This window comes from Bubalus kerabau, chromosome 1, assembly GCF_029407905.1.
Source record: "Bubalus kerabau isolate K-KA32 ecotype Philippines breed swamp buffalo chromosome 1, PCC_UOA_SB_1v2, whole genome shotgun sequence".
Taxonomy (NCBI): domain Eukaryota; kingdom Metazoa; phylum Chordata; class Mammalia; order Artiodactyla; family Bovidae; genus Bubalus; species Bubalus kerabau.
Window position 1 is genome coordinate 200,626,838 of NC_073624.1, and position 9,523 is coordinate 200,636,360.

The 9,523-nt window shown below is 36.6% G+C and overlaps 1 non-coding gene across 1 annotated transcript; it reads right to left on the minus strand.

Annotated features, from left to right (window-relative positions):
* Positions 1-9,136: 9,136 nt before the first annotated feature.
* On the minus strand, positions 9,137-9,243 carry LOC129642449 (U6 spliceosomal RNA). Its single transcript, XR_008709720.1, has one exon. It is a non-coding gene; the product is annotated as a U6 spliceosomal RNA (small nuclear RNA).
* Between the last annotated feature and the right edge of the window lie 280 nt (positions 9,244-9,523).

Consider the following 9,523-nt stretch of genomic DNA (forward strand, 5'->3'; position numbering starts at 1 on the left):
TCAACTGAAAGCAGCACTTGACGAAAAGCATCCATAATTAGTCAACAGAAAACGCATTGTCTCCCATCAGGACAATGCAAGACCTCATGTTCCTTTGATGACCAGGCAAAAACTGTTAAGCTTGGCTGGGAAGTTCTGATTCATCCATTGTATTCACCAGACACTGGACCATCAGATGTCCATTTATTTCTGTCTTTACAAAATTCTCTTAATGGAAAACATTTCAATTTCCTGGAAGACTGTAAAAGGCATCTGAAATGTACTTTGCTCAAAAAGAAAAAGCTTTGGGAAGATGGAATCCTGAAGTTATCTGAAAAATGGCAAAACGTAGTGGAACAAAATGGTGAATACATTGTTCAATAAAGTTCTTGGTGAAAATGAAAAAAAATATGTCTTTTATTTTAACTTAAAAACCAAAGGAACCTTTTGGCCAACCTGGTACATACTGTCACTCAACCAATTTCTAGATATCAATGCATGTACTCTGTCACCAGGAAAAGGTATATCAGGTGGATGAACAACTCAGTATAAAACATAACTAGGACTGGAGAAAAAGCAACTTAGACTTGCTTTTTTTCCCTCTAACAATAGTCTTGTAATATTATCTCAGTTGTAGTACACAAGTGAAATGGTAGCATTGTCAATTTATAAGAAACTCAATTAAAAAATAAATGATAAGATATTTTCAATTTATTTCTTTTATTGTAACTACTATTTATAGCAATAATCATCTGGCACTCTTAACTAGAACTTAGCTTTCTGTGCAACACATTTCAGAAATATTTCATGAAAACAAGAAAAGCTATCATATTGTCTTGGGTTAAAAACAGTGTACAAGTTGTAGGGAGGTGGGAGGTGAAAGACGCTCCTGATATTAAATGTAATAACATTTATCACTGCACTTCTTAGAAAGCAATGGAGCATTTTTAATCTGTACTCAGCTCCATTGATTTCAATGAATTCTTACCATAAACGCTCTGGATCAATCTGGACTCAATTGAAAGCAATAATGTAATATGTGAAATAGTTCTCTCAGTTCTTTGCTGTCAATGAATCAGCTCATGATAGAAAACACTATTGATTTCATTTGAAAAGTTGTTAAATATATAGTATGAGTATATAAAAGTATAATTTAAAAAATATTGTAACCAAGCCTTAAAAATGCTAATATTTGAAATTATGAAAAATATATATTAGGAATTACCTTAAAATATAGCATATTGAAATACATGACTTTTTTCTATGAGATGTATGATAGACATATTTTGTTACAGGAAGAAAGAAATCTAAGATTGGCATGAAAGCAATAGATTAACAGAAAGTCCTTATGAAATCCACAAATGTATATTAAATACCTATTATAGCTCAGCATAATGCTAACATGGTAGGATAATGATTTTCAAAGGGCAGAGATGGGGACATAACAGAATATGTCATGGAATTTTCAAATACATCTATTTTTGAAAAGAATTTGAAACTATATCCATGTACTAGATATACCTTCAATATTTTTGAGTGTGAATAATGTGATCCAATTGTTATTGAGAAAAACATGAAAGGTAATTCAAATGAGTTCAAATATTACATATGCAATAAATCCTCTAGTGTGAATATGAAAAAAGATGTTTATATTTCTGTGAACATAAAAAAAATCAGGTTTTTTCCATACAGGGTAAATGCTAAACTTATATATAAGGGCTCTGGATTTGATGGAATCCTAGGTTTTTTGTTTGCCTGGACTAGCTGTGAAAAGAAAAGAAGCAAAAAGCAAAGGAGAAAAGGAAAGATATAAACATCTGAATGCAGATTTCCAAAGAATAGCAAGAAGAGATAAGAAAGCCTTCAGCAATCAATGCAAAGAAATAGAGGAAAACAACAGAATGGGAAAGGCTAGAGATCTCTTCAAGAAAATCAGAAATACCAAAGGAACATTTCATGCTGGGAAATAGATGGGGAAACAGTGGAAACAGTGTCAGACTTTATTTTTCTGGGCTCCAAAATCACTGCAGATGGTGACTGCAGCCATGAAATTAAAATACGCTTACTCCTTGGAAGGAAAGTTATGACCAACCTAGATAGCATATTCAAAAGCAGAAGCATTACTTTGCCAACAAAGGTCTGGCTAGTCAAGGCTATGGTTTTTCCTGTGGTCATGTATGGATGTGAGAGTTGGACTGTGAGGAAGGCTGAGCACCGAAGAATTGATGCTTTTGAACTGTGGTGTTGGAGAAGACTCTTGAGAGTCCCTTGGACTGCAAGGAGATCCAACCAGTCCATTCTGAAGGAGATCAGCCCTGGGATTTCTTTGGAGGGAATGATGCTAAAGCTGAAACTCCAGTACTTTGGCCACCTCATGCAAAGAGTTGACTCATTGGAAAAGACTCTGATGCTGGGAGGGATTGGGGGCAGGAGGAGAAGGGAACGACAGAGGATGAGATGGCTGGATGGGATCACTGACTCGATGGACGTGAGTCTGAGTGAACTCCGGGAGTTGGTGATGGACAGGGAGGCCTGGCGTGCTGCGATTCATGGGGTCGCAAAGAGTCGGATACGACTGAGTGACTGATTAGATCTGATCTGGACTATCTTGATTTGTTCCCAACTTTTAAATTCGGAATAAAATCTAGTATAAGATGGCCTAGTGCAGGCATTATTAATTCTGATGGATAAGGAAGAATTATAACAAATATTGAGAATTGAGCTGACCCAGAAAGGAAGTTCAGAAACTAATTTAGAAAAGAAAATAAAGGATGATGAGGGCCTTATTGACTATTTCCTGAGATGTCTTTTTGTCCATTTGTTAAATGCTTTTGTTTTAATTAACTGCATTTTTAGTTCAATAAGTTAATAGTCACATATGTTGCTACAAACAATGCTTTATCAAATTTCCAAAATAGCCAATTGGCATTTTTGCTTTTTAAAGGATTGCACAACAACAATAAAAGAGACCAAGGGCTTTTCTCTGGTTCCATCACCAAGACATCTGATCACCTTTGTAACTAAACTATTTGAACAGTCTGCAGTTTGTTGAACCTTGACCCCACATTAACTGAAGCAGCTTCAAATCCATTACAGGAAAGTTAAGTCACCTTTGTCAGTCAAAGATTATAATTAATTATTTTCATTATAGACTAATGATCTGTGGAGATTTAAGGCTTTCCAAGAGTTGAATGTACTGTTTTATGTGTACTGTGATGCAGGAGGGAAATTACAAATTGTTTTAAAACTTCAGCCATTTAGAGGAAATCAATTTAGACTCCATCAAAGTACCATTTTGGACCAGATATTCTGTGGCCATTAGTGCAGAACAGCATTATTTCTTTTACAAATATTGTGAATGATGGATATGCTCTGGCTTATTTTCAAGTTTGGGAAGAGGTCAAATTAAATAGTATTCGTTTATAATAATTCTGATAAACTTTCATTTTTTTGCCATATCCCACTTGACACAATTCAATCACTGTGGTAAATGCTTTACACACTTTAAAGTAACACTCTTCAGAACCCTTTCAAGAAAATGAGAAAACAAAGAGAGAGAAAGCTCTATAATTTACCCAAAGCAACACAACTGGTAAGTGAAGAAGTCAAATTTCAAACTTGGACCTGAATTTTAAATCCCTTCACCATTAAGCGAGTGTAATTGCTTCCCCAAGTCACATGGCTGATGTGTTAGCCAAGATGGTTTATATAAGTTTTTTTTAGACCCTGCCCAAAAAAACATTATGGAAAGGAAAAAAGAAAATATGTTGGGAGAGTGTAGGGGTGATCAACTTCATTTTTAAAAGTGCTAAAGAAACCAGCTGTCAGGGTCAGGGCTTGAAAACAAGAATAAAATTGGATCCATTACTCTTTTCACTTCCTGTATTATGGTGGACAAAGAAATTTGGGGCTTCCCTGGTGGCTTAGTGGTAAAGAATCTGCCTGATGATGCAGGAGATATGGATTCAACCTCTGGGTCAGGAAGATCCCCTGGAGAAGGAAATGGCAACACTCTCCAGTATTCTTGCCTGGAGATCCCCATGGACAGAGGAGCTGGAGGGCTATAGTCCAGGGGATCACAAAAGAGTCAGACATGACTTAGTGACAAGAAAGAAATTTTACACATAGTGTTTTGTGAAAGTGTTTTATACCTTTGCAAATACTGTCTGGTTAAGCTGCCATTATTCCTTTTGTCAGCTGTGATAACTAAGACAAAATAAGTGAATTGATTTGTCCAAGGTGGGTGGCTGTTCCAGAAATAGTGCCCAGCCCTCCAAATACTATGCTCTGATAATCTATTTCTCTTTCATAAAGTCCTATTGAATCAATATTCCTATAAGTATTAAAGACTTTTTGATTTTAGTGAGGCTAATGGAAATGTTAATACATTTTAAGGAGAAAACCAATTTGATATTTGAGATTCTTAAGCGAAAAGCAAAGGAGGAAAGGAAAGATATACCCATTTGAATGCAGAGTTCCAAAGAAAGCAAGGAGAGATAAGAAAGCCTTCTTGGTGATCCATGCAAAGAAATAGAGGAAAACAATAGAATGGGAAAGACTAGGTATCTCTTCCAGAAAATTAGAGATACCAAGGGAACATTTCATGCAAAGATGGGTTCAATAAAGGACAGAAATGGTAGGGACCTACAGAAGCAGAAGATATTAAGAAGAGGTGGCAAGAATACACAGAAAAACTGTACAAAAAAGATCTTCATGAACCAGATAATCACGATGGTGTGATCGCTCACCTAGAGCCAGACATCTTGGAATGTGAAGTCAAGTGGGCCTTAGGAAGCATCACTACGAACAAAGCTAGTGGAGGTGATGGCATTCCAGTGGAACTATTTCAAATCCTGAACGATGATGGTGTGAAAGTGCTACACTCAATATCCTAGCAAATTTGGAAAACTCAGCAGTGGCCACAGGACTGGAAAAGGTCAGTTTTCAATGCAATCCCAAAGAAAGGCAATGCCAAAGAATGCTCAAACTACCGCACAATTGCACTCATCTCACACACTAGTAAAGTAATGATTAAAATTCTCCAAGCCAGGCTTCAGTAACATGTGAACCATGAACTTCCAGATATTCAAGCTGGTTTTAGAAAAGGCAGAGGAACCAGAGATCAAATTGCCAACATCCGCTGGATCATGGAAAAAGCAAGAGAGTTCCAGAAAAACATCTATTTCTACTTTATTGACTATGCCAAAGCCTTTTGTGTGGATCACAATAAACTGTGGAAAATTCTGAAGCAGATGAGACCACCTGACCTGTCTCTTGAGAAACCTGTATGCAGGTCAGGAAGCAACAGTTAGAACTGGACATGGAACAGCAGACTAGTTCCAAATAGGAAAAGGAGTACATCAAGGCTGTATATTGTCACCCTGCTTATTTAACTTCTATGCAGAGTACCTCATGAGAAACACTGGGCTAGAGGAAGCAAGAGCTGGAATCAAGATTGCTGGGAGAAACATCAATCGCCTCAGATATGCAGATGACACCACTCTTATGGCAGAAAGTGAAGAAGAACTAAAGAGCCACTTGATGAAAGTGAAAGAGGAGAGTGAAAAAGTTGGCTTAAAGCTCAACATTCAGAAAATGAAGATCATGGCATCCAGTCCCATCACTTCATGGCAAAGAGATGGGGAAACAGTGGAAAGAGTGGCTGACTTTATTTTTCTGGGCTCCAAAATCACTGCAGATGGTGACTGCAGCCATGAAATTAAAACACGCTTACTCCTTGGAAGGAAAGTCATGACCAACCTAGAGAGCATATAAAAAGCAGAGACATTACTTTGTGAACAAAGGTCTGTCTAGTCAAGGCTATGGTTCTTCCAGTGGTCATGTATGGATGTGAGAGTTGGACTGTGAAGAAAGCTGAGCGCCGAAGAATGATGCTTTTGAACTGTGTTGTTGGAGAAGACTCTTGAGAGTCCCTTGGACTGTAAGGAGATCCAACCAGTCCATCCTAAAGATCAGTCCTGGGTGTTCATTGAAAAGACTGATGTTGAAGCTGAAACTCCAATACTTCGGCCATCTGATTCGAAGACCTGACTCATTTGAAAAGACCCTGATGTTGGGAAAGATTGAGGGCAGGAGGAGCAGGGGATGACAGAGGATGAGATGGTTGGATGGCATCACCGACTCTATGGACATGGGTTTGGGTGAACTCTGGTAATTGGTGATGGACAAGGAGGCCTGGCATGTTGCGGTTCACGGGGTTGCAAAGAGTCAGACATAAATGAGCGACTGAACTGAACTGAACTGAGTATACCTCATATGGAAACTCTTCCTTGTGGCTCAGACAGTACAGAATCTGCCAGCAATGCTTGAGACCAGGGTTTGATCCCTGGGTTGAGAAGATCCCCTGGAGAAGGTAATGGCAACCCACTCCAGTATCTTTGCCTGGACAATTCCATGGACAGAGGAACATGACTGAGTCACTTTCACTTTCACTATACCTCAGACATCTTTATCAATATTCACCATATGAAACCCAGAAGTGTTTGGCACTAAATTATATTTAATATAATTTAATTATAATTATATCAAAATAACCTTCACTAATACAGATTTCATTAATTCTCTGAAAATTTATTTTTTTTTTAAATGCCTTTATAACATATAGCTATTTTGAAATATAGCATTTGGTTTGTAGCTGATACACACAGGGAAAAATGCTTTTTTGGTAAAAATTATTCAGTATTCTTTTCCTAGTATTCAAACATGCTAATAAGCATGTTTATTTTGTGCAAACATGCTAATAAAATAAAGATAAAGCTATGGATTTGTTTCTGTGATACTTAGAAAATTTTTTACCTTTTGCTTTGTAAGTGATTTCAGATAGACAGGTTTCCAAATTAGATGCCTTATCCACAAGATGGTGTCCTAACATTAACAACCAATAGGTTGAGCTTACAAAAAATATTGACTTTACTAGATGAAATGTTTTTCAAATTGAAAATGTCAAGTGCCATGCATAAAAATAATTACTTCTCAGTCTGTGGTTTTGTGCAAAATAAACTTGGGAAAATGTATTGTTCAACTCAATTTGATTAACTCTCATCGTAGATTTGTATTTATTTATGATAATGCTATACTGGAATAGTTAGTTCATTAACTTCTAATTTATCTAAAACAATGAGGAAAACTGTTTTCCTTGCAAATCACAACAAATTTTCAAATGGTACAATAGTTGAATTTTGTGTAATGTACATTCTTTTTTTAAATGTCATGAGAAGTTCACTTAAGAACTTAATAGTTTTATCTTATATTTTTAAATTTCTATAATGATTTGCTTTTGAAATCATGGAGGGTAACATTTAGTTAACCTTGCACCTGAATGTATTTAAAATTTGAATATGATAAGTTGTATATTGTTTTCTGCTTTTAAAAACTAACATTTATTTCCAGGATCCTGAGAAATCTCTGGTTCTAATAATTCTTAGTGGTTATCACTGAATTTTGAACACATATAGATACTTTCTAATACCAATTTCTGGGGAAAAGAGGTTGAATACATTCTACTACATTTAAGAGAGTCTGAGTAAAAAAATAAATTGTTTCAGATAAAATTAAATAGATTGATAGCCTCTAATTCTGTTTTAATACTAATTTAAAATAAATCTGGACTTGTCCTACATTGAAAACAGTACTTTTGCTTTTAAAAGGGTACTTTCACATGGGAAAATAATCTTAAAAGATGGGAGGTGTGTGTAACTGATGTGTGTAACTGATATGTGTAACAGTTATATGTGTAACTGATTCACTCTGTTGTACACCTGAAACTAATGCAATATTGTAAATCAACTGCACTCCAATAAAAATTAAAAAAAATAAAAAGATAGTTTCCATGTTTTGTTAGCTGTTAAAAACTTGTTAAAGAGTGTTTTGGGGACCTTTCTATATTTTCATCCTGAAAAAGAAGTTTCATACAAAATCACTTGGCTATAGTAGAGGGCAAGAAAGGAGTATGTAAAATTGAAATATATAGAATCACTTCATAAGTTCTCTTCTGCATTAGTGTGAATTTTATACAGTTTTGAAAATAAATCTTTAATATATATTTGAAAAAAGTATATACATACTGAACCTAGTGCCACCACTGGAAATCTATCCTACAGAAATAGAAGTGCATATGATATGATATGTACAATAATATCCACTCCAGCACTGTTCATGGAAACCAAAATAAAATATTACTGTGAGACTGTGGGTCCCCATCCAAAGATGAGTGATTGAATATATTATTATATGTCTATACCATGGAATGGGCTTTCCTGGTGGCTTGGTGGTAAAGAATCCTCCTGGATGCAGGAGGATTTGGTTTGACCCTGAACAAAAGAGCTTCTTGATGAAAGTGAAAGAGGAGAGTCAAAAAGTTGGCTTAAAGCTCAACATTCAGAAAACGAAGATCATGGCATCCGGTCCCATCACTTTGTGGCCAATAGATGGGGAAACAGTGGAAAGAGTGGCTGACTTTATTTTTCTGGGCTGCAAAATCACTGCAGATGTTGATTGCAGCAATGAAATTAAAACACGCTTACTCCTTGAAAGGAAAGTTATGACCAACTTAGCATATTAAAAAGCAGAGACATAACTTTATCAACAAAGGTCCGTCTAGTCAAGGGTATGGTTTTTCCAGTGGTCATGTATGGATGTGAGAATTGGACTATAAAGAAAGCTGATCACCGAAGATTTTTTTTTTCAATTTTATTTTTAAACTTTACATAATTGTATTAGTTTTGCCAAATATCAAAATGAATCTGCCACAGGTATACCTGTGTTCCCCATCCTGAACCCTCCTCCCTCTTCTCTCCCCATACCATCCCTCTGGGTCGTCCCAGTGCACTAGCCCCAAGCATCCAGAATTGTGCATCGAACCTGGACTGGCAACTTGTTTCATACATGATATTTTACATGTTTCAATGCCATTCTCCCAAATCTTCCCACCCTCTCCCTCTCCCAGAGAGTCCATAAAACTGTTCTATACATCAGTGTCTCTTTTGCTGTCTCGTACACAGGGTTATTGTTATCATCTTTCTAAATTCCATATATATGTGTTAGTATACTGTATTGGTGTTTTTCTTTCTGGCTTACTTCACTCTGTATAATAGGCTCCAGTTTCATCCACCTCATTAGAACTGATTCAAATGTATTCAAAAATATGGAACGCTTCACGAATTTGCATGTCATCCTTGTGCAGGGGCCATGCTAATCTTCTCTGTATCGTTCCAATTTTAGTATATGTGCTGCCGAAGCGAGCACTGATCACCGAAGATTGATGCTTTTGAATTGTGGTGTTGGAGAAGACTCTTGAGAGTCCCTTGGACTGCAAGGAGATCCAACCAATCCATTCCGAAGGAGATCATTGGAAGGGCTGATATTGAAGCTGAAACTTCAATACTTTGGTCACCTGATGTGAAGAGCTGACTCACTGGAAAAGACCGTGGTGCTGGGAAAGATTGAGGGCAGGAGGAGCAGGGGACCACAGAGGATGAGATGGTTGGATGGCATCACTGACTCAATGGACATGGGTTTGGGTGGA